The sequence below is a fragment of the Paramisgurnus dabryanus genome, chromosome 1, assembly GCF_030506205.2.
Source record: "Paramisgurnus dabryanus chromosome 1, PD_genome_1.1, whole genome shotgun sequence".
Classification (NCBI taxonomy): Eukaryota; Metazoa; Chordata; class Actinopteri; order Cypriniformes; family Cobitidae; genus Paramisgurnus; species Paramisgurnus dabryanus.
In genome coordinates, this window is record NC_133337.1 from 53,832,050 (window position 1) to 53,856,184 (window position 24,135).

The following is a 24,135-nucleotide window of genomic DNA, read 5'->3' on the forward strand; positions in this document are numbered from 1 at the left end:
AGTTTCCAGGTGTAGCCTTGCAAGAGAGAGAATACTACGGTTTTAAATAAAAACACAGAAACAAACAACTCCATCACCGGAAATTAAATTAAAGGAATAGTCCGTTTTCTTAAAAAAAATCCAGATAATTTACTCACCACCATGTCATCCAAAATGTTGACGTCTTCCTTTGTTCAGTCGAGAAGAAATTATGTTTTTTGAGGAAAACATTGCAGGATTTTTCTTATTTTAATGGACTTTAATAGAGCCCAACATTTAATACTTAACTCAACACTTAACAGTTTTTTTCAACGAGTTTCAAAGGACCATAAACGATCCCAAACAAGGCATAAGGGTCTTATCTAGCAAAACGATTGTCATTTTTGACAAGAAAAATAAAAAATACGCACTTTTAAACCACAACTTCTCGTCTAGATCCGGTCGTGATGAGCCAGCGTGATCCCACGCAATACGTCATGACGTCAAGAGGTCACAGAGGACGAACGCGAAACTACGCCCCAGTGTTTACAAGTGTTGAGAAAGAGGACCGTTCCGACGTTGTTGTATGTCGAATGATACTAATTAATGTATTTGTGTCAGTTTATTGTTTACAAGGGTCCGCAAATGTTCGTTTCATATATGTAACACTTGGCCTCTCTACGCAGTGTTTCCCATATATTCATTTATCTGTGGCGGGCCGCCACAGAATCAACACTGGCCGCCACAAATAGATTTTTCATGATTCCCATTAACATTTTAATTTTACTATTTAGAACGTCTTAATTCATTGCAGCGAGCGCTCAGCGCGCCTCCATCCTCCCGCTCTCGTTGTGTGCAGCACCTCAACAGCACGCGCCTCCGGCCCCCTTCCCTCTCTTTGCTACGCGCCTCTCTCACATAACAGTGAAAAGTATTTAACTCCGTGTTCCTTCTCTTTTTCGCGTAAACCTCAACAGTCACGGATGTTACGGCTGATCAAGTTCATCATGAGAGTAACTTAACAAAAGGTTAGCAGTAGTGTTTCCCACACATACCCGTTCTGATGTGAGTCTGTGTCCGAGCTCTCTCCCTACCTATGATGTGGCATGCCCATGCACGTGTTCTGTAGTAACAGCAACCGTGTATTCTCTCATATTTCTGAATTTGCAACAAATTATTTGCGCTATACGCGATATACAATAAAACTACCACTCGTATTTCAAATAAAAAAGCGCTCATAACACAACAACACTGATGAGAAGAGCAAAATCAGTACAGCCTCAATGTAAACGTATGATGATTTTTTCAGACAATGTTGCGTTTTTAGCAGCAGTTAAAGAAAGAGCTGATTGGATTCAACGAAGAGTTACTGAGTCGTGGGTCGTTACTGGGTCCTGTTTAGTCACTATTTTATAGACAACAGAATAGAAACTATGTAAAAATAGCATTCAGTTGTGTTAAAATGCAATATAATGTGACGGATCAAAGAGTAAAACATGACGCAATGACGTCACATATATGCTAATTAGCATGTGACAACATCGCCGCCACAGTATCTCAAAATCCTGTGGGAAACACTGCTACGTCACTACGCATTTACGTTAGGTCACGGCAGGAAAGGACCTAGACAAGAAGTTGTGGTTTAAAAGTGCATATTTTTTATTTTCTTGTCAAAAATGACAATCGTATTGCCCTTATGCCTCGTTTGGGATCGTTTATAGTCCTTTGAAACTCCGTTGAAAAAAACTGTTAAGTGTTGAGTTAAGTATTAAATTTTGGGATCTATTAAAGTCCATTAAAATGAGAAAAATCCTGCAATGTTTTCCTCAAAAAACATAATTTCTTCTCGACTGAACAAAGAAAGACATCAACATTTTGGATGACATGGTGGTGAGTAAATTATCTGGATTTTTCTTTTAAGAAAATTGAATATTCCTTTAATATCTACAGTATATACCAATTTCTTTTCTTCCCTTTAACAATTCAAGCTTCAAATATCGACAACATTGTATCACTAATTTAAAAAAAAACTGCAATGTTGACAGAAAGGTAAAATATGGAGCTTGACATTGTAGTGAGTACAGTATCCCTGGGTAGTCCTTGTGAATGTATTTCAAAATACCAACCATTAGCAACAGCATAACAAAACAGGGGTGGATGAGAAGATAGTGGAAAAAAAAGAAAGGACACCCCTCCTCTTTTCACATCTCGCCTTTATCACATCATCCATCATTTACTGCAATCTACAGCATGCTGTTTTTAATCTCTCCGTTACTGCTTTATGTCTAACAGATACTAAAATAATCTTTAATCTTTTGATAAGCATTACAGAATAAGACGACTAAGGGCTCTATCTTGCACCCAGCGCAACTGACTTTGTCCGTGACGCATGTATCATTCGTATTTTGCCCCGGCGCACAGCGGGTTTTTCCCGTCACAGAAGCACGTCGGCAAACTAGGGAATGAACTTGCGCTACCTGGGTGGTTCAGCGCAAAAAAAGAGGCGTGTTCCGGCGCAAACCATCCCTGATGCTATTTTGCAGTTTCAAAAAACAATTGCGCCACTGACCAGAAAAAAAAAGTTTAAAGTCAGTGGCGCGTTGCGCGTTGTTCATTATGCTATTTTAAGGGCGCATGCTTGACCATAATGTATAGGGTGCACAACGTGAATACACTTTGCTTATCTAATCTACACAGGTGCAACAGTTATTTTTGCAAATCATAAATTGTTACACTTAAAAATATTAATACACGAGATAAGGGGAATCATAGTGGTGAGCATTGTGGTGATAGTTTTTATTTATTCTCATGCAAATAACGATTAAAATATTTTCATAACTTTGTTGTGTGGCTGTATTACGTTTATTTTATGTAAATAATAATTAAAATGTTTTCATAAGAAACCTTAATGTATATGAACTTGATTTGTAAGAGTACTTTGGGGTTGGACCTTTCTTGCGTTTCTTGGGTCCGATTTCAAGCCCCCAAACCCTTTCAGCGGTGAGGGTGGACGCAGCGATGTCCTCTGCTGGCGTCAAGTCCTGAGGCAGATCCACCTCCCGTTACACGGCGTGCCCGATTTATGCTGGCAAGCGTGGGATTCCCCCGTACAAGGACGTCGGTCTCCTCGGCTGTGAACCGCTCCTGGCGTGCGCCTGGTAAATCCGTCATAATAATAGCAACCCGCCATGGAACTTGCGCCCTTGCGTTTAAAGGGAATGTTGGCTAGCGTTCTGATTGGTTTATTTGACGTTACGCCCAAACCACACCTATGAATAATGAACCTACTTCAGACCAACCCCTTATTGATTTGCGCCCGGCGCAAGAGTTATTTTTCACGCCGGGAAAATAGCAACAGCGCCCAAGATCCGCCCACAAACTCACTTGCGCGTTGCGCTTCGCACTTGCGTTTCAGATCGTTAAAATAGGGCCCTAAAACTTTCTGCCACATATAGTGTTACTGTTGCATATACAGCAAACAAGGTGGCACATTTCCTATACACGCTGATATAAGCAAACTATTAACAGTGTCACAACTCTTGTGGCAAAGTGTAGGGTAAGGGTATTGAAGAAATCGTGATTGTAAAGTTTTCTCAAAACTACAGCTACACAGTTTGTCTCATTGTCTTAGCTCTGGTAGTGGTGGAGAATTAATTCTGCCATTTGCTGGTTACATTAATATGGAATTTATGCATAAGCCCCTGAAGATGCATCATGTATTTTTTGGATAAAGAGATTACCTTACTAAACAAGGACATTGCATCTTTAATTTACTCTTGAATTAAAGAGCAATACTGAAGGTTTGCCCCAACAAAAGTTTAAATATGTGAAATGAACATGCACAGTTATAAAAGACTGTAAACCACCTTACCAGCACACGGCACAAGTCAGCTCCATTCCTACAGTTTACTACATATCCATCACCATGATCCCAACTTCTATATAAGTGCTACTGGATTACTTGTAGAACCGAAAGATTTTACGGACACTGTCCAAATACTGCAGAAACCGCACCGGATACACGGAGCTTAACCAGAAACATATTGTAGTTGGCAAATTTTTAACATGAACTTGCCACTACTGGCAACACATGCTATATAAGAAATGAATTGTGAAAAGAAAGATTTCAAACATGATGGGGTGGTTCTTTGTTTATATGTGTGAGTGTTTGTGTGTGCATGTGAATAGTGTGGACTAACTTGGGTGGAGGTTTGATCTCCCTCCAGATCTGGCTTTTTGCACTGTTACGACGAAAATGCTGAGGGAAGGCTTAATTGGAAAATCATGTTTTCTCTCGCTTCTCTTCCTTTCTAGCACAGGCTGAATCAATCACCCATGCAAAAAAACAACGTCCTGTCATTTTCCTTCTGTGACATCCCACTGTAACAAGAGTGCTTGGAGAAGTTTAGTGCCGTTGCCCAGGCAATAGTTTGCTTAAAGGACAAGTTCGGTATTTTAGACTTAAAGCCCTGTTTTCAGATTGTTTATGGTCAAATAGAATGGTTTTGACTGAAATTTCGACATTTTCGGCTGCCCTGAGAATTTTCGCGTGTTTGTGTTTCAGCTCAGACCTCTATAATGGCTTTATAGGTGCACTGGAACAATCCTTCCTAAAATGCATTAAACTTTCGTTTACAAAGACGTGAAACTCACCGAGTGGTCAGGGGTGTTCACTGATATGCTCACACAAAAATCGCTGCAAAAGACGCATTCCAACAGCTGTTTTAGCATTCGTTGTTAACTTGTGGACCTATTTCCCCAAACGCCTCACACCCGTACATTCTTCCGCTTAGAGCTTGAATAATAAACACTCCAGCCCAGGTGGTGGCGCTAATCCGCCTTTGCCAATTGCAAGAATAGAAACAAAGTTCCCGGCGCGGAGTAATACCGTACCTCACAGGACGTCTAATACAGTCAATGGAGTTGGTAAAAACTACGATAAAACCTGTTGGAATGCGTCTTTTGCAGCGATTTTTGTGTGAGCATACCAGTAAACAACCCTGACCACTCGGTGAGTTTCACGTCTTTGTAAACGAAAGTTTAATGCATTTTAGGAAGGATTGTTCCAGTGCACCTATAGACCCATTGTAGAGGTCTGAGCTGAAACACAAACACGCGAAAATTCTCAGGGCAGCCGAAAATGTCGAAATTTCAGTCAAAACCATTCTATTTGACCATAAACAATCTGAAAACAGGGCTTTAAGTCTAAAATACCGAACTTGTCCTTTAAGCTGAGGTAGTATCAATCACATTAACTAAAGATCCATCTGACAAAATGAAATGGGAGGGAAGACTGGGACTCTGGAGAGCGCACACAACCAAGCATCTGAGCCACAACCGGAAAAAGATGCATGTTTTCCAAAGTGTATTACTATTTTTTGGAGGGTGCATGCGTGTGTGTATCCTCCTGACATGTAAAGATGAACAAGATGGTTTCCAACCTAAAGTCTAAATCAATCATATAAACATCTGCAAATTAAAAACTACCCATTTGAAAGTTCAAGAAAAAGCAGTAAGGGAAGAAAACTTTGCCACAGCATAAATTCCACTTATGGACTGACCAAACGCAATTTGCGAACCACACATAGTTCAACAGCTGTCTGGAGTTTGTAACTTTCCTTGAGCAAGCTCCGATTATTTAAACAAATGCAATGACCGCAACATAGATTTAAACCTCTTTTCAGGGCCAATAAGCAAACAGTCAAACAGCTGATGTTGCACTTAAAAGAATAAATCTCAAAAGATTGCCGTATACAAATGATTACGTCAGAAAGAGGAAAGAAGTAGTAATGGATGTGCCTTTCTATTACGAACCCCTTACACAATGGCATACTGTATGCATACACATAAACAATGAAACAGCTCGACAATAACAGCTGCGGGCCCATTAGCTGATAATGTCTTCATTTGGCTCCGAAACAGGCTGTACATCTTCCAATATATGCCGGGATGTTCTGGATCACAGTCAGAAAACATTGAGTGATCAACACATCTGTGATTCTCATGCAAGTATGGTGAGTGCGTTTTTGTGGTATGTCAGTGTGTAAATATGGTGCTACAGTAGGTCTGCACATGTCTTTGAGAGATCAGACCTCATACATTGTGCATTGCAAAGAAGGATGTGTGTTTGTGTACTCTTGCAACCCAAATTCTTCCTCCCTAAAACACCATTAACTGAAACTAAAACTGCGGTCATACACATGTTTGAATGAATTTAGACACATGTACACGACCCTCAATGTTTACAAGTCGATAACAAAGACTATAGGTATTGAATGCTACTGATATTTTAACAACATTAATGTAAAAGAAACTTAAAGCATAAAATAGAATATTTTGGGGTTCCTAGACATGGCTTATCCTATTGCCATACTTAATTAAAATGCCTTAATTTAAAAACACCCTGAAATGACTTATCTTAACATGTGACATTGTTTTGTCTCAAGATGAACACCACTATTGTTTTTTGTAAGGTTTGTTTGTAAAAAAACTACTTAAATATCCTAGGAGTGGTTTCCCAGTTTTCCCTTGTTTATGCTAGAGGTCAGAGGAGAGTGGGCCGGCTGATTCGAGCTGATAGAAGAGCAACTTTGACTGAAATAACCACTCGTTACAACCGAGGTATGCAGCAAAGCATTTGTGAAGCCACAACACGCACAACCTTGAGGCGGATGGGCTACAACAGCAGAAGACCCCACCGGGTACCACTCATCTCCACTACAAATAGGAAAAAGATGCTACAATTTGCACGAGCTCTACAAAATTGGACAGTTGAAGACGGAAAAATGTTGCCTGGTCTGATGAGTCTCGATTTCTGTTGAGACATTCAGATGGTAGAGTCAGAATTTGGCGTAAACAGAATGAGAACATGGATCCATCATGCCTTGTTACCACTGTGCAGGCTGGTGGTGGTGTAATGGGGTTGGAGATGTTTTCTTGGCACACTTTAGGCCCAATTGGGCATCGTTTAAATTCCACGGCCTACCTGAGCATTGTTTCTGACCATTTCCATCCCTTTATGACCACTGTAAGATTAAAAATAAATATAGGAATTTAATACTTGGTTTCAACTTGCCAAAACCTCCTGTGCTGATAGTGATCAAAGACTATTGTCACAGCCGTTACAGTGGGGGTTAAAGGTGGTCTTCTGATTGGTCAGTTTGAATGTATTATGTTGGGTTTGGTCAAGTACAGTGGGGGTTAAAGGTGATCTACTGATTGGTCAATTTGAATGTATCAAGTTAGGTTTAGTCACATGGTCAAGAGATAGAGGATAAAGGTCAATGTTTTTATCAGCTCTGGGCTTTTGCTTTGGCTTTTGCATTGGCCTTTTCCCTTTCCTTTCTTCTTCACTGGGGTTCAGGCCATTAGGCCTAGGTTCCAGTTATCTTTCTTCTAAACTTTCTTTCTTTCGCTGTTCTCTATCTTATCAGGTAATATCTCACATACATTGGAAACAGTCAATTGTTTGTATTATTTACCATTTCATGCATTTATAGTGTAACCATTTCAACTGTAACTTTAAGTCAGTACTGTAATTAAACCTTTTCGTTTACAAATCTGTTGTTTAGTTTTGATTTAGTGTTAACACTTAAACGCTCCATATTGCAATACAATATGTTCGTACTCTAGCAACGCTCTCAGACATATTGTGTCAGAAACCCGGGAACGATTGCAGTTTTATTCTCCTTCTGAAACCTGAGATCCCTTACACCACCATGTATGCATCCTCTGATGGCTACTTCCAGCAGGATAATGCACCACGTCACAAAGATCGAATCATTTCAAATTGGTTTCTTGAACATGACAATGAGTTCACTGTACTAAAATGGCCCCCAGTGTCACCAAATCTCAACCCAATGGAGCATCTTTGGGATGTGGCGGAACGGGAGCTTCGTGCCCTGGATGTGCATCCCACAAATCTCCATAAACTGCAAGATGCTATCCTATCGTGGGCACCACGTTGGAGACCCCTTATCTAAACCCTCTCCGGGAAACGGCCCCTTAGTGTTTGTACACTGTCAGAAGAAATGGTAAAAAAAATGGTCCCTGGCTGTCACTGGGACAGTAATGGATGAACTTTCGAAAAGTATACCATTGACCCTAAAAAGATTCATATTAGTACTTCAAGGGTACATAGGAATAAATACTGTATCTGTACCTAAATGGTACCCAATGGTACCCATATTAGGACCTTTTTAAAAGGTACTGCCCCAGTGTATTATTCTGCAATTCTGTACGTTAAGTCCATGCATTTCTGATGTTTCCTTGTGAACTCAATAATTTTGTCCAACCAAACACTAAAGACAATGGAGAAATGAAAGACACAGGCACATATAGCCTAAAGCTATGGCCGGTATTGTCTATAAGCAAAATGGAAAGCCAGGTGCGTGTGCTACAGCACACACACAGAGGGGCTGTTTTTGCAATATTTTCTCTACAGCCCTGTCTCAGGAGCCCCAACTGCTTCTCATCCCAGGACAGGGGGGTAGATTGAGGCCCCACACCGGTTTTTACCGCCCTTTTCAACCCCAGTGCTGGGTCTGTAACAATGATGTCAGCCCCTGAGCTTATGCAACAAGGTCAGCTGTGACTCAGAGAGAAAACAGGAGGGTCTGTAGAGATGTTCTGTTTCGGGATAACAATGTAAGAGAAACTTTTGGGGCACTAGAAAGGGAAAATAAAACTTTCCCATAACCCACTTTCTCTACGCAAGACAGTACAACAAATAATTTTTATCTGTAACATTATGGGGCAGTTTGCCAGAACAGGGTTTAGAGTAGTCCGGGACTAGGCCTTAGTTATATTAGGACATTTAAGTCATTTTTAAAAACAAAACATTACTGGTGTGCATCTTGAGAAACAATGGCACTGATATTTGTTAAGATGTGTTAGTGCAAGATGTTTTTAAAATAAGGCAGCTCAAACATGCAGTTTTGTCTGGGACTAGGATAAGCACTGTCTGGGAAACCACCCATAAATGCACCAGTTATGTTTTAATATTCCATGTGAACACCAAAAGGAATAGACATATTTTCTCCATTTCATTCCACATCGATGAGCAACAGCTCCTCAGAGACTAGTTAAAGGGTTTGTGCAATAATAAAGGTGAAAGTTAGAAACTCATCTGTTTTGCCTTTCAGTCATACATCAGCACAATGTTAGTCTTTGTGAAGAAAATCTCAATATTAATCAAGGGTAACACAAGACGCACGGTTGGCAAAATTACAAAAATAAGGTCCTATTGGTGGGTTACCGTACTCTCTCCCTCTGTAGACCTGAGCAGGACAAAAGTTGGTATTATCATGTCTTGTTCATAGAGCTGATCTTTGCTCTGATTAATGAGCAGTTGCTTCCGAAGGCCCTGGGGGTTATATCTGCCGAATTAAACAATGGGTAAATAATGGGTGTACGGGTGTATCCGTGCCAACCTCAGCACATGGTTAAAATCCCTTTTGAACAGACCTATACACAACAAGTGTGTCTGTGTATGTGTTTGAAAATGTCACCAAAAGTACCAAGCAACACGCATTAATGAACCTGGCTGATTTTCACATTCAGAAACTGTCAACATGGTGACTCATTTTAAACACACTTTCACAAGCACAAAATAATAATAATAATTCAGATCTCACTACTTACTGGCTAACAGTAACTTCTGATTGCTCAAAAATATCTTAACTCACTTAGGGAGTATTTACATAACTCAAAACAGAAAACCTTTCATGAATTTTGGCAGATAATCACCCAACAATCCATTTGAAAACGGGTTTAAAGTGGAAGCTGTGTCTGAATAAGCTCTCCATATACACTTAAAGGCGGGGTGCATGATTTTTGAAAAACACTTTGGAAAAGGGAGTCAGGCCGAGTACCAAAACACACTTGCAGCCAATCAGCAGTAAGGGGCATATCTACTAATGACGCTTTTCCATTGAAAATTAAAATTGACCACCACAAGTAGATGTTTGCACATTGCGTTTATCACTATCTCTGTCTCACATAACAGTTTCTGTACAAACACCCATGGTGTCTAGAAGTCTAGAAAAAAACTGTTCACAACCTGTGGATGTTTTTCATCGCTGAAAGGGAGTTTGGGAACTTACAGCAGCACAGCACAGATAACAACAGGTTTACTCGAGACAGCGCAAGCTAGCATGAGGGTAAAGCTAATCTTTTACAATATAGCGATGACGCTGGTAGTGACGATTCTCTCAGACCAATCAGTGATCTAGAGTGTTTTCGCATCACGTTTTGGTATCGGCTTGGAACCCCGACCAAGGTGGTACTAAAAAAAGTTTTGGGTACTACGTACTGCCCCAGTGGGAAAGCTCCCAAAGGTAAGATGACCCAAACCCAAATCAAACCGTGGGGTACTATGCAATGGAAAAGTGCGACATCGTTGCCTGGGTTGCGTATGTGTGAGGCGGGTCTATCAAAAGAAGGTTCCAGATTCTATTGGGGTAGAGGCATGTTTGTTAAGGTGATTTCAAACATCAACATTGGCTTTCAGAGATCATGTACCCCACCTTTAAATAGTGCACCGTTTGAGGAGACACCCGGGACAGCCATTTTGTAGTGGGTTCCAGCTGGTACCCGCAGCACTTCTGGCACTTGCGCTAAGTCCGAAACCACATACTTCCCTACTATATGTAAAAAAAATATTTGTTGGTTTACCGTAAAAAAGTAAGTAACCTGGTTGCATTAAAATTTGTGTCAACTATGTTGAATTGAACAAAACATTTTAAGGCAACCAAGTAACACTATTTAAGTTAAACCAACAAGCGAGTTGAGTAATATGTCCAAATGCATAGTATTTAAAAAAATTATTTATAAAACATTTTCTGAAAAATTTCATAAGTATTATTGACGACCTCTTATTAACATACAAAATGACAGTCCTACATCATGACGGCTTGATCTGATAGGTCTCTAATTCATATACCAGAAAGTTCACAAATTAATGTGTTTCATATTTTGAACAAGATTTAAAGCACATCAGAAATTAGCTTTGGGCAGAAATAATATGGCATTACATCAGTCATCTGACTATGTAGACCACAAGCATTAATTGGAGCCAACAGAAAGTGAGGTTAACCGTAAAACTTACAAGACATCCTGCTTACTAATTCACAGCGTGCTTCTTTCACTGCCTGTGCTCATGTTGCAGAAATATTGACGAGCTTATGGATAGCTTAAAACAGAACCATAAGAGCTGAACCATAAGAGCTGTGATCAATCACGAGGCAAGATCCCAGTGAACAATAAAAGAGATGTAGTCAGCACTTCTCTTTGAACTCTTTAAAACTTGTAAAAGTGAATATAGGGAGCGGGATCTGTTTTTTCCTGGTGTCAGCACTCGACTTAACAAAATACACATTAAGACAATGCTATCAATTTTAATGAGCTAATTCAAATAGATAAAAGCCCCAGGACACATACATAAATGTACTGACAATAGATCGATAACCATTACTGACAATAGTTTTTCAGTAAGCATACTGAATATCTAACAGTCTCTTTGGATCATAAAACCGATCAACATTAGAAGTCTTATGATTTGCATTTCAGATCTACTACACAAATCTTTCAGTCCTTCGTTTTCTTTTGCTCAGGCTAAGGTTTGATGTTAAATACATGTTAAATACAGCAAGCATTACAAAATTGTGAACAAAGGTTTTAAATGCCAAGAAGGAAATCATTAAAACTCAGGAGGGCTTCCAAATACAGGCACACCCTTAACACATGTTAGGTGTGTTTAACCTGAATATCACCCATTACCACAAACACTAGCCTACAAAATACTGTAATTAAATGTAAATTGATTATTTTTGTTATTGTCAATTTGTTTCTTACTGTATTCAAGTGCAAAACTATGTTTTAAAAAAGGAAATTACAGCTAATAGCTCGCAGAATGGATCCATATCGATATCCTAAACGGGATGTCTCAACCTTATGCATTAGGGTCGCCTGATCCATCTGACAAACGGGTGCATGATAAAACAGATGAAACTAGTTGCTAAATATAAATGTTTAGAGCGTTTTAAATTATGTGTGACATTACATTGGCCTTGCCCAACTTAATCTATTTTTAAAAGCGTAAACACACACACACGCGACCTCGGGCGTTTCTACCTGATGCATCTTTTCATGGGCGCGCCTCATGAATGCGCGTCCCCGCAGTGAAAGATGAAAGTACTGTATATCAAGTAACGGAGTCACCCTTTATCCTTTAGTCACAACGATAAAATAGAACTGTAAACGCTGTTTAAACTTATTAAATTATTTCATTTCTTGCAGATCAGCGTCGACAGCTTAACAAATGAACCCATGTTTTTTTCCAACGTCACACAAACTTAACCATGTTTGATTTTTGTAAATTACTGGAGGGTGCGCTCCTGTCCACTATTACATTAAAGTATATCTGGCCCTAAGTTCAGACTCCAGTCACATTTCTAAAATGATGTTTGTACTGTTCAACGGGAGCTGTAATACGACACTATTAAACTGACAAATGTGACAAAACAAACCAACAGGTTTGTGAACAAACAGTTTTGGCTAATTAACAGCACCATGGCTCAATCGCGCGTCATCGCAGACCTGTTAATGTTTGTTTATATTGCTGCTAATTGCTAAAAACAAGACAAAAAGCCACTTGGGAAATTACGCAGGAATTAAATAAGCTTTTAAAAGGCGAAACACTCAACAATAAAGAAGTTCATTATTTTAACAACTTACCTGATGTGTACTTTTGAAAGTTGTTTCAGAGTTTAGCTATTCCAAGCGATTGTTTGTGATCGGGCAAGTTCAATATCTCAACTAACATATAACAAACGAATGAGAATGCGTGCGTGCACTGAAAGCGCGCGCCCGTCTGTCATTGGAGCTCGCTCGCGCGCTCGTCTCTAGCTTGCTTACATTTTGTCCTGAGCAGCGGCTTCCGGGCGACGTGAGGCTACTCTTAAAGGGCCAAGCCATGAGTGCACACCTCCTGTCGTTGTAACATCAATGTTGATGTAGGATGCTAGAGATGTGACCGAATTAATAAAAAAATAAAATAAAAAGTGTACACTTAAAAACACTGAGCAACTTTTCTCACAAATTCTCATCGACATAACAATTGCTCCCTTATTAGTATTTCCATTATTCATTAGCCTATGTTGAATGAATAAACTGACTGTTAGTGAAATTATTGTGGTTTTCAATTCCCTACAATGCAAATTTAAATAGATAAAGACATCTTTGTATTCAGAGAGCAAAGACAATGATTGTTAGTTTGCAAACAACCCCAGAGAAAAATATTACTCAGATGTCAACGTTCAGAAGATTAGATGGAGCTCTCGGTTGTGCTTCATTTTATTATTATGAAAGTAAGTAAGTTGCTTAGGAAAAATAAAAAGGCAAACAAATGAAACAATTGTGAAAAAATGTATAATGCTAGCTAAAATAATTAGGATTTGGGTCAACTTGATAAGAATGTTTCAGTTTATATTGAAATATTTAATAATATTAACTTTTGGTTGCAGCTTTGGCAAATCTGAGCTCAGCTTGTGACATTGTACTGTAGTGATCTCCTAAGCAAATGTTTCCTTTTCCTCTCCTTTAAATCTCATTGATTTCCAAGTTAGTCTCGCTGGACACCCTGAGATGATGTATATGACCCCGTCAAGAGTAATGTTGTCTGTCCATCCAACTTTGGAGATCAAACATGAATGGAAACATGGAAACAGTCATGTCCTTTAATTTACTGTCACTCATTTTGTGTGGAAAACAAAATTCAGCTGTTGAACACTGCAAAGAAAGTTGTTTTGTCATTTCATATAAAGCAGAGAAGAATTTTGATTACACATCCATCCGGCATTTTGTTGCATATAAACAGATGTGACCTAGGTCACAGATTTTAGTCTTATGTATGTTGTTTCGAATGAAGTTTGTGTAAAGCACAAAGGAGAATATATACACAGACAATACTGTATCATTCATTACATTTGTTTGTTGCATGATTTTGGTCCTTGTGAAGCAAAGAAGTTAAAAGACAAAATGAAAATAGAAAGCACACTGACATACAGTAAGAAAAACATTTTCAGCCAAACATCTTTTGACTCAGACTGTTGTAATGTCACCAGTGGTCAAAGCGGTTGTGTTCATTAGTTATTTCAGGACAGCATCTCAAACCCTAGGCTCTGTGCAAGTGACATATGATGGAAATAAATAGGCAGACAAGGACAAAGCCGTTCAGACACACACTGAGAATCTACATCAAATAGATTTACTGCTAACCACACGTACACACACACTGGCACATGCACACCCTGTGATTTCTAAAGACCACCCACTGAAAACAAAATATGAGTGCACTAAAGTTTGTAGAGTGCCTTAAAATCTTTGCATGAATTGGGTAATACATGTAACTATTTGTCTACCTATAACTCTTAGTTTTATCTACATAATATTTACTCTTTTTTAAATACACGTGAAGAACAAATTTCACATGTCTCTTTGCAACTTTTTAGGCTTTGAAACGATATGGGTTACAAATTCAGGGTATTATTCTATGTAAAGCTGCTTTTGCGTTGGAGGAATAATTATTTAGATATGTAAACGGATGTAAACGGATAAGGAGATTAAGCGGGTTCTGCCGGTGGTCATTGGTCAGGCATCAGCTGGGCATCACGTTGAAGGACGGCCAGTAGATCAGAGGTGTGCCGACTTTCACATTTACCGGAACTGGGTCTGTTTGTCACATAGTACTCGGGGTCGAGGACGAGACAAGGAGAGAGAAACTAAATCCTATTAGCATAAGGGCCGTTCACATGTAATGCAAGTGTCACATAGTGATGTGGTTTAAATCAGCTTGGTTCCAGACAGGCTAACTATTGCGGCATAAGTATGTTACCCACAGTTGAGGATTTAGCAAATTGGGGGCCCAATGCGAAGCTATCTATGGTAACTATGGGTCACCATCCGATCTTCTTGTCCCAGACTAAAATGCTTATTTGAGATGTCTTAACTTAAAACAAAAATATTTTAAAATATATCTGTGCCATTGTTTGATCTCAAGATTCACACCAGTACTGTTTTTTCTTTTTGTAAGGTATGTGTGAAACAAAAATACTTAAAAGTCATAACTAAGGCCTAGTGATGGCTTTATATTAACCCTGTCAGGGAAACTGCCTCTAAATGTTTAATAATCAGTTTTCATCCTCCTTAGTCCTGTCCAAGTACCATTCACTGTGATGATTGTAAGTGTACTAAAATTTTAATAAAGTTTATTTAACTAAGTTCTGGAAAAGCATTATGGTATCCAACCAATCAGCAAAAATAGGTCTCTAGAGGGGTGGTTTCCCAGACAGGGATTAGCTTAAACCAGGACTAGGCTTTAGTTTAATTAGGAAATATAACTAGTTTTAACAAACATGCCTTACTAAAAACATTACTGGTGTACATTTTGAGGCAAAAACAGGCACTGATGTATTTTAAGAAATGTCAGTTCAAGTTGTTTTCAGTTTGGACGGCTCTTAAATTTATTTTATTCTAGGACTAGTCTAATCCCTATCCAGGAAACCGCCCCTAAATATAGCCATCCTGTACCTCTGTCCCATGACAGTTTTTGCAGCATCACTCCTCCACCCCATTGCCTCACTCTCTGCTCTATCTCAGTTGGAAGGGGGAGTACTCTGGATTCGGGCTAATATGCCGAACTCGGAGCCCTGCCCTCAGACAGCCTGCCAAATATGCTTTATTTCATAACTGATTACATACTAATGCAAATTCGTGAAGTATATAAAATCAACCAACAAACCAGCAAACCAAACTAATTCATTGTGAGCTTAGGCTGTCAATGAAGATCAAAATATAAAAACTAAGCTGATGGCAAACATTCCTCATAGCTATGTCCAATTGAACGAAATACGCTGTTCAACCCAGTCTCTAAGGATATTTTTTATGGATGAATAGTGCATGGGGAAATGAGAAACAGATCTAAACAGGAAGAAATGAAGAAGCACAGATGGAGAGTGACAACAACACAACCTATTACATGGGTTTCTGTTGATGAGTCTGAGGTTAGAGAGGGAAGGGAATATACTGTGCTTTGGGAAAGATAGGAGTTGAATTTTGCACATCAAATATGAATCCTCATGCAGTGTGGATTATGAGTTAGATGCTATTAGATCAGGCATACACATAAAGATCAAAAGCCGAATAAAAAAACCCCAATGGATGTGGTTACACTATACTGCAGTATTCATTCACATAATAGGGAAATATAAAATAATGCAATAAATAATAGTTGCGAAATACAATACTTTATGGACTATTTCTTTCTAATCGTGTGCCCTTGTCGGTTTGCATGCACAATGCATGATAACTAACTTGAGTTAATCTCACATAACAAGTTGAGACATTGATTATAACACATCTACTGTAGTTCACATGTTTCTCTATAGCGACATTAAAAGCAATGTATTCCACATGGAAAATTCATCTCATGTCTCCGATGTTTGAATCTGTAATGGAACCATGTGTCACATGGTATTCATAATAAAACAAATTGAGAAAACTTGTATCAGTAAATGTTTTATGTTTATGCTGAGCAGAATCAAACATTTGCTCCTGCTGAGCCAAAGCTTACACAAACCTAACAGAAAGTAAAGGGAAATTATACAAAGGCCTGAAAATGCTTCCACCCCCCACTCATTGAATTAGACATCATAATAACATTATTGCTTAACTATAACATCCCTGTGGCTTTATTGTGTGTATGTCAAACGGTTTCATACAGTATCTACTCTCCCTCGACTCTCAGATATGCATTATTCAGTCAAGCCTATTGAAGGACTCAATACAAAAAGATCTCAGTCTCTATGTGCTCTCCAGTTACTCTCACTAAATAATTCAAAACCATCCAACCACTCACTCATGTAAACATACGAAAATATAGAGAAACTGATACAAAAATACAGATTGGGAAAAAGACTAAAAAAGGCTTTTAACCATAAGAGAAACTAAATTTAAACCATAAATGTGAGCGCAGTTTCATATTGAAACTGTCCTGTATGCAATTACAATACAAAAAAAAACATAAAGTTGAGAGACAAAAGAAAGAGAAGCAGATTGTTTGGTTTAAATGCAAAAAAGTTGGTGTATGTTACAATGTCTCATATGGATGTATTTTGGAAGGTTCAGAAATTTGGCACATGCAAACATACACCCAAGATCCCTAGAGACGGACTAGCTGTTTGCTGAATGCTGCGCAATGGTTTGTTTATAGTGTAGTGTTTATTGTATCTAAGTGAAGATCATGTGTATTGACACCCTGTGTTTTTGGGATTAAAAAAAAACATCAGCAGGGAGTAGAAACAATGAAAACTGAGAATAAGAAGATGACATGTATATGCTATGCCTCCATTATGTCTTCATATTCCAAACTGGGTCATTGCTACAGTACAGTATTGGGGTGAAAGGTAAGAATGATGTGCATGGGCCCCCCAACAATTCAAGAATAATTTATGTAAGGGGGCCCAGAATTCTGACCTTGAGTCCAAATATGGTTTTGATAAAATAAAGGCTGCGGTCAACAGTACATCTAATGAACAAAAAAATATTTTTTTTTGTTTGCTGCGACAGCTACCAGCTAAATGTCTGGCAGGGGTGAACCTTCTACAAACTTCTAAACTTCTTCCATAAGGCAGAACGAATCCATATTAGGGTCCTTGAGTGCATTTCTCTGTTTTACAACATAATATGCAGTTTGGAAGTAAAAATGATTGAATCACGCCGGACATGGTGCGAGACAGGAAAACAGAGATTTAGTTGCATCACTATCTAGATCTGGACTGAAATACATACAGTTAGTGCTTCCTCAGTTGGTGGTGGTGAGTGCTTTGAGTTTTGAAAGGTCGTTTAGGTGGTTAGATCGAACGCATTAGTCATATGCGGCCTGAGAGAGCACGGACAATGAGATGGCTTTCTCTGTCAGTCTAATTGAAATGAACGCCTGGCCATTCATCTCTGGCTGATTGCTCAGCCGAGAGTCGGTTGTAGAAAAGGCCACTGGCTCCGGTTCAGTCCGCGGAAGGGTAATTCTTTTAGCCTAACCTTTTCTTTCTGTAACCAGAGAGGCAAACAGACCCACAAACACTCATCAACTGACAATTTTGCAAGTTACCGTAATTAAACTTGGCTTGCAATTTTTCTCATGACCTTTTGAAACAACAAAGAAAGGCAGGTGATGGGGCAGACGGACTGAAACAGAGAAAAGTAAATGATTTATAAGGAATCATTGAGCTCTTAATGTTGATAAGAGAGAAAGGCTGTTGTATACAGACATTAAACTATAGTTAAGAAGACATCAAACCTGTTAAAGGCGGGGTGCATGATCTCTGAAAGTCAATGTTGACATTTGAAATTACCTAAACAAACACGCCCCTACCCCATAGAATCTGGACCTTCTTTTGATAGACCCGCCCCAAACATACGCAACCCAGGCAACGATGTCGGTTCGTAGAAATGCTCTTTACTGCTGATTGGCTACAAGTGTGTTTTGGTAGTCGGCCCGACTCCCTTTACCAAAGTGTTTTTCAAAAATCACGCACCCCGCCTTTTAACTATATTTATGTCAAAACAGCTAAGACATTTTTGTGACCTTGTTTGTTAAATCCATGCAGAGAAGTTTTTGATTATCATTGAATTTACATTGATAATCATGTATTTATTCAGGTAGTATAAAAAATATCAAGGTTATATTTTCACAGAATGTTCTTTACATGATGGATGATTTTATAGAAAACAGTAGGGGAAAGTGGGGCACAAAATGACGCTTTTTGGCTTCAGCTCTTTCATTCAATTTTTTTTTAAGTTAGATTCATATTTTTTAAACAAGCAAAACAAGTTGTTGTGGGACCTATGCCTTTATTACACATTTACATTAACAGTAACAGGAGTGCAAATGTTACAACTTACCCCATAACTGGGGTTAATTGTAATAAACTGAATGGTCGATGTAACACCTGCTAGAAAATTTTGTTTAAACACAAATAATTCAATACAATTCAGTCTATATATACTAAAGGTGGATATTGTTTATATTTCTGCCTATAATATTTTACATAGATATCCACATATTCATCCATCTATGATCCTTCATCTTACCATCCTTGTATTATGCATCAAAGCATATAAATAGATTTTTTAAAGGGCTGCGCAATTAACCCATCCCCCCCCAGCATTTTTTTTAAGTTGCCTGCCCACATTTTTTGTGATTTATACAAATATTTCACAAAGAGTGCTCTTCTTTAAATATATGAATATACAATATATAAAATGAAAGGACATCCTATCTTCATTTGTTCTCTTTTTATCACCTCTCAAATATGGGTAGGTTTCTTCTAAAAAAACCATTTTAACAATAAGCTGAAATAATTGCATTTTTGTAAATAAATTGTGTTAGAGATCAGATTCAGAACGACGATCAAAACATACACAGAGTTTTAACTGTTTTTAAATAAGTTATCAGTTTTTTATAAGTTGGGTAAGAGCGCCATCTGGTGGATAGTAGCAGAATTATAGATTACTGTAAAAACTCAGAAGGGAGGTATCATTGGCAGGGAAACGGTTTTCTCTTAAGATAACTCGTCAATGGCGAGGAAAGAGTTAAGACAAAAAAAAATCATAATTGTCATTTATTTCCCCTGATATTGATATTGTATTTTGATTAATAATATTAACATTGTTTTCTTTGCTTAAAGGTAGTCTATAATCAGTGCAGGAAGTACAGTCGAAGTATAGCACACACACACCAACCAAGAGCTGACATGAATTCAATGTAACCAAAGAAGTATGTTGTTGTTTGTGAGAAAGAACCCAGCATTATGGGAACAATGGATGTAGTTTGTTTATCTGGGGTAGAAGCGGAGATGTGCAAGTGTGTTTGTTTAACGTTGTCCCAGTGAGCTGCAACATGAGCTGCAGAGACGGTATGTAAAACTGCATCAGATGTCTGTTTTGTTGGCAATAGGGACGTAATGCATATAATATAAACAACATGAACATATAGTAAATCGTAAGTTATCCAGAGATAGTAGGATAAGGTTTTGTGTGTGTCGCCTGCTCGTGACTCGCTCCGACAGCTTTTTTCGGTAAGTAGTAATACAGCTTATCTGTCTTTTATAAATCTAATAAAAATAAGACTCTTCGGAGATATAAATGATGCAATACTACTCTTAGGAGAACAGCATGTGCATGTGACATTTTTCAAATAAATTGTTTGGTTGATTATTATAGGGATGTTTTATGACTAGTGCTGCCTCATGATTAGTCGCGACTAATCGTTTGCAGAATAAAAGTTTTTGTTTACATAATATGTGTGTGTGTACTGTGTATAATAATTATGTATACATACACACACAGACACGAGTGTATTTAATTAAGAAACATTTGCATTTGTATATACATGTTTATATTTATATTATATAATTTATATTATATATAAATATTTATTATATATTTTTTTCCTTAAAATTCTAACGTGTTTTTGTGTGTATTTATATATACATAATTATTATACACAGTACACACACATATATTATGTAAACAAAAACTTTTACTACCAATCCACTATCTGAGTGAATGTGACAACAGAATTTTTTTTAAACTAAATTAAGACCTTAAAATAAAAATTATAAATACACTAAATGCAGTCTATAATGGACTATATGAGTTTTTAAAGTATGGTGAGTCATGGTTGTGTCAGTAATGCATTGTTATTACTTCAATTTAAAGTTGTGAATTGGATTACTTTTTTTTATACATTAGTCAAAGTTTAAATTCAGCTTTCAAAATATTTCTCATCCTCTTTTCTACGTTACATATATGAAACCAATATATAAAAATAAAACAAGTACATGCAAGGAGTTAATTCATGAGCAACCTGCTATAATTCACAAAGAAATTTCCTCTCAAACACTTCATTCACATTCACCAAATACTGTGAATCAGACACTACTGAGGAAACACATCCTTTACTTTAAAAAAAGCTTGTTTTACATATAGTTTTAAAGCAGGATACAAATGTGCACAATGTAGTATAATTAATACATGTTAATGTCGTACCAAATGCAACTGTATGCAAAACATTTTCCTGACCCCAGTTTACATCTCCTATCTCGTGCAGAGAAGGCAAATCAACTCAAACTCATACAAAATATTCATGTACAGTTTATGAAAATAGAAAAATATAATAATTGCCATATATATTATGCAACAATATAATTATTCATTTTGAAAAGAAAATTGTACAAAGTGGTAGAAACAATCATACTTACAACCAGTGTTGGGGGTAACGCTTTACAAGTAACGTACATTACGTAATATTACTTTTCTGAAGTAACAAATAAAGTAACGCATTACTTTATAAATGTATACATTAATATTTGAGTTACTTTTTTAAAAAAGTAATTCAACTTACTTTTCAGTTTAATTCATTCAATTTAAAAATAATATAATGAACTGAATTTAATTGAACATATTAACGTAGAATTACGCACTCTGTGCGACTGAGCGGAAACAGTTTGAGTCAGAACATTGATGGCAGGCCTGAGTTTGACATTTTTGCGATAATAAAAAACACCTGCAAGGCCTGAAAGAGATCAAGCCTTAGAAAAAGTTACGCAAAAGTAACTTAAAAGTAACACAAGCATTCCTTTCCATGAAAAGTAACTAAGTAACGCAATTAGTTACTTTTTTGGGGAGTAACTTAATATTGTAATGCAATACTTTTAAAAGTAACTTTCCCCAACACTGCAATGCTAACCTACAAAAAAATGTGAAGAATGCAATGTTTCAGCGGTTTATTGTGCAATATTATTAAACAACTTGTTGAATTTATCTATCTACATGAACTTGCAGTTATTGTATTGCCAGAAGTGGCAAATTGCAAAAGGAATACTACTGTAACATTACAATATTTGCACTTCCGAGACAGTTAAAGTTGGCAATACATACTCAGCTTCCATAGTGTTAAATACTGGAGCACCTTATAAGGTTGCTGTCTTAGTCCTTTATTATATAGCCTGTACACCTATGATTGTATTGCAAAACCTCCAACATATAGTAATGTGAAATTTGCAGATGATAGTACGATACTACTGTGGTAGGAATTATTGACAGCAATAATGAAAGCGCCTATAGGAAGGAGGTAAATAATTTGATCATGTGGTGTGAGAGAAATAATCTCTCCCTTAATGTGGGGTTAACTAAGGAGGTCATCATAGACTTTAGAAGAAATAAACCCACACATTCACCTGTCTATTTTAACAACTTTGCCGTTAAACCTGTAAATGATTTTAAGTTTTAGGCATCCACATTTCAGACTCCCTTTTATGGTCCTTACATATCAATTGTGCTATTAAGAAGGCACATCAGAGGCTTTATTTTTTTTAGGTGTCTCAAGAAATATGATATGTCATCTAATATTTTACAAACTTTTTATCGCTGTACATTCGAGAGTATATTGACAGGCAACATTACAGTGTGGTTTGTACTTAAGATTATTGGGGTTCCACTAGAATCGCTCCAAAACATTTACTGGAGACGAGACGAAGTACTAAGAAGGCCCCAAGTATTATACAAGACGTTAGTCATCCAGGGCATTACCTCTTCTCCCACTTCCATCAGGGAGACGTTTGCAGAGCACATCACGTTTTAGGGACAATTTCTATGGTTCCCACAGGTTAAGGTTACTGAATGATAGTGGGAGATGAAGGAGGGCTGAGGTTTGAGCATAGCTATCATGTTTATTTTGTTCTAATGTTTTTTAATGTTATTTACTTATTTACTTTAACTAATTTATTTATTGATTGATATTGAGAGAGTGCTAAGGCACATTGTATTTCATTGCTGTGGTACCCTGTACTAATATGCATATGACAATAAACTTGAACTGAAGTGAGGTGAGTGAGAAGAATTGCGCATCCTGTTACTAGGATTGGGTCTCTAGAAACACCATCCTCAAGTGTAACGCTTTCAACACCGACATGCTGCTGAGCAGAGTCACACAGATCTGTGAAAGGGTTTCTGGAAACATCAGTGGCCGATCTGTGGCCATAATCGACACTCCAGGACTGGTTACGATCAACCGAATAGAAAAGCCTGTGATCAGGGAGATCTTAAAATCTGTCTCTATCTATAATCCAGGACCCCATGTGTTTCTGCACGTCCTAACTGTAGGGAACTTAACCAGTGAGGAGAAGAACATGCATAAGTTGATTGAGAACATGTTTGGGAAAGACGTTTGGAAGTACGCAGTTATTTTGTTTACACCCGGGGATCGTCTGGAGGGGAAATTTCCAAATTATGACATCGCCAGCTCAGACAAAGACCTCAGGGACTTAGTTTGTAAATGCAGTGGTGGATTTGTGGTCTTCAATAACAAGGATGTGGAAAACTCTGAGCAGGTGAGCAAACTTCTGGAGAAGATTGAGACCTTGATGGCAAAAAATGCTACACAACCTCCCTTTTTCCAGCCTCCTAAAGAAAGATAAGAGAGAAACAAAAGAGGATACTGCAGCTGTTATGCCATTAAAAACATTAGGATGACATACATACACTAGCCTGCAACAATGAGCTAAGCGTATAAAGTTAATATTGAGTAAAATATCAAACAGTAACAAAACGTTGCCTTTCTTTTTAAAATATAAGTTTAGAAATGTTTCAAGTGTAACTTACCTGAAAATTACTTGTCACCAGCGAGATTAACTTTTTCAATCCAAAAGGGGGTTATTTGACGAGCACGAACGATTTGAAGGCAACATGCACTTCCGTTGTGCATCACTTCATCGTTCAGAAAGCGTCTAAAGTTAATGAGCAAAATACATTTCTGTGACAAAACGTTGCGTGTCTTGTGTAAATATAATTTTAGAAACGTTTCAACCACAGAATTCCTAACGTTACTTGTCACCAGTGGGAAGTAACCGTCTTCTCTCAGGCAAAATGCGGACTATTTGACGAGCGGTAGCGATTTGAAGACGACATGCATTACGTTGTACTAAGTAACATACCTTTATCGTTCAGAAAGCGTCTAAAGTTAATGAAGACAATACATTTCTCTCACAGAACTTTGTCTTTCATATGTAAATATAAGTTAAGCAACGTTTAAGTTTAATTTACCTGAGAATTACTTGT

General features: G+C 37.8%; 1 protein-coding gene and 1 pseudogene across 1 annotated transcript in view; one reads left to right on the forward strand and one right to left on the reverse strand.

The window, feature by feature from the left end:
* The window catches only part of svila (supervillin a), a 100,677-nt gene extending 87,834 nt beyond the window's left edge, over positions 1-12,843 (reverse strand). The window contains exon 1 of the mRNA XM_065242328.2: positions 12,694-12,843. The gene's annotated coding sequence lies outside the window, so the exon portion shown is untranslated. The remainder of the gene's footprint in view (positions 1-12,693) is intronic.
* A 3,080-nt stretch (positions 12,844-15,923) lies between these two features.
* On the forward strand, positions 15,924-23,536 carry LOC135720586 (GTPase IMAP family member 7-like; annotated as a pseudogene).
* The last annotated feature ends 599 nt before the right edge of the window (positions 23,537-24,135 follow it).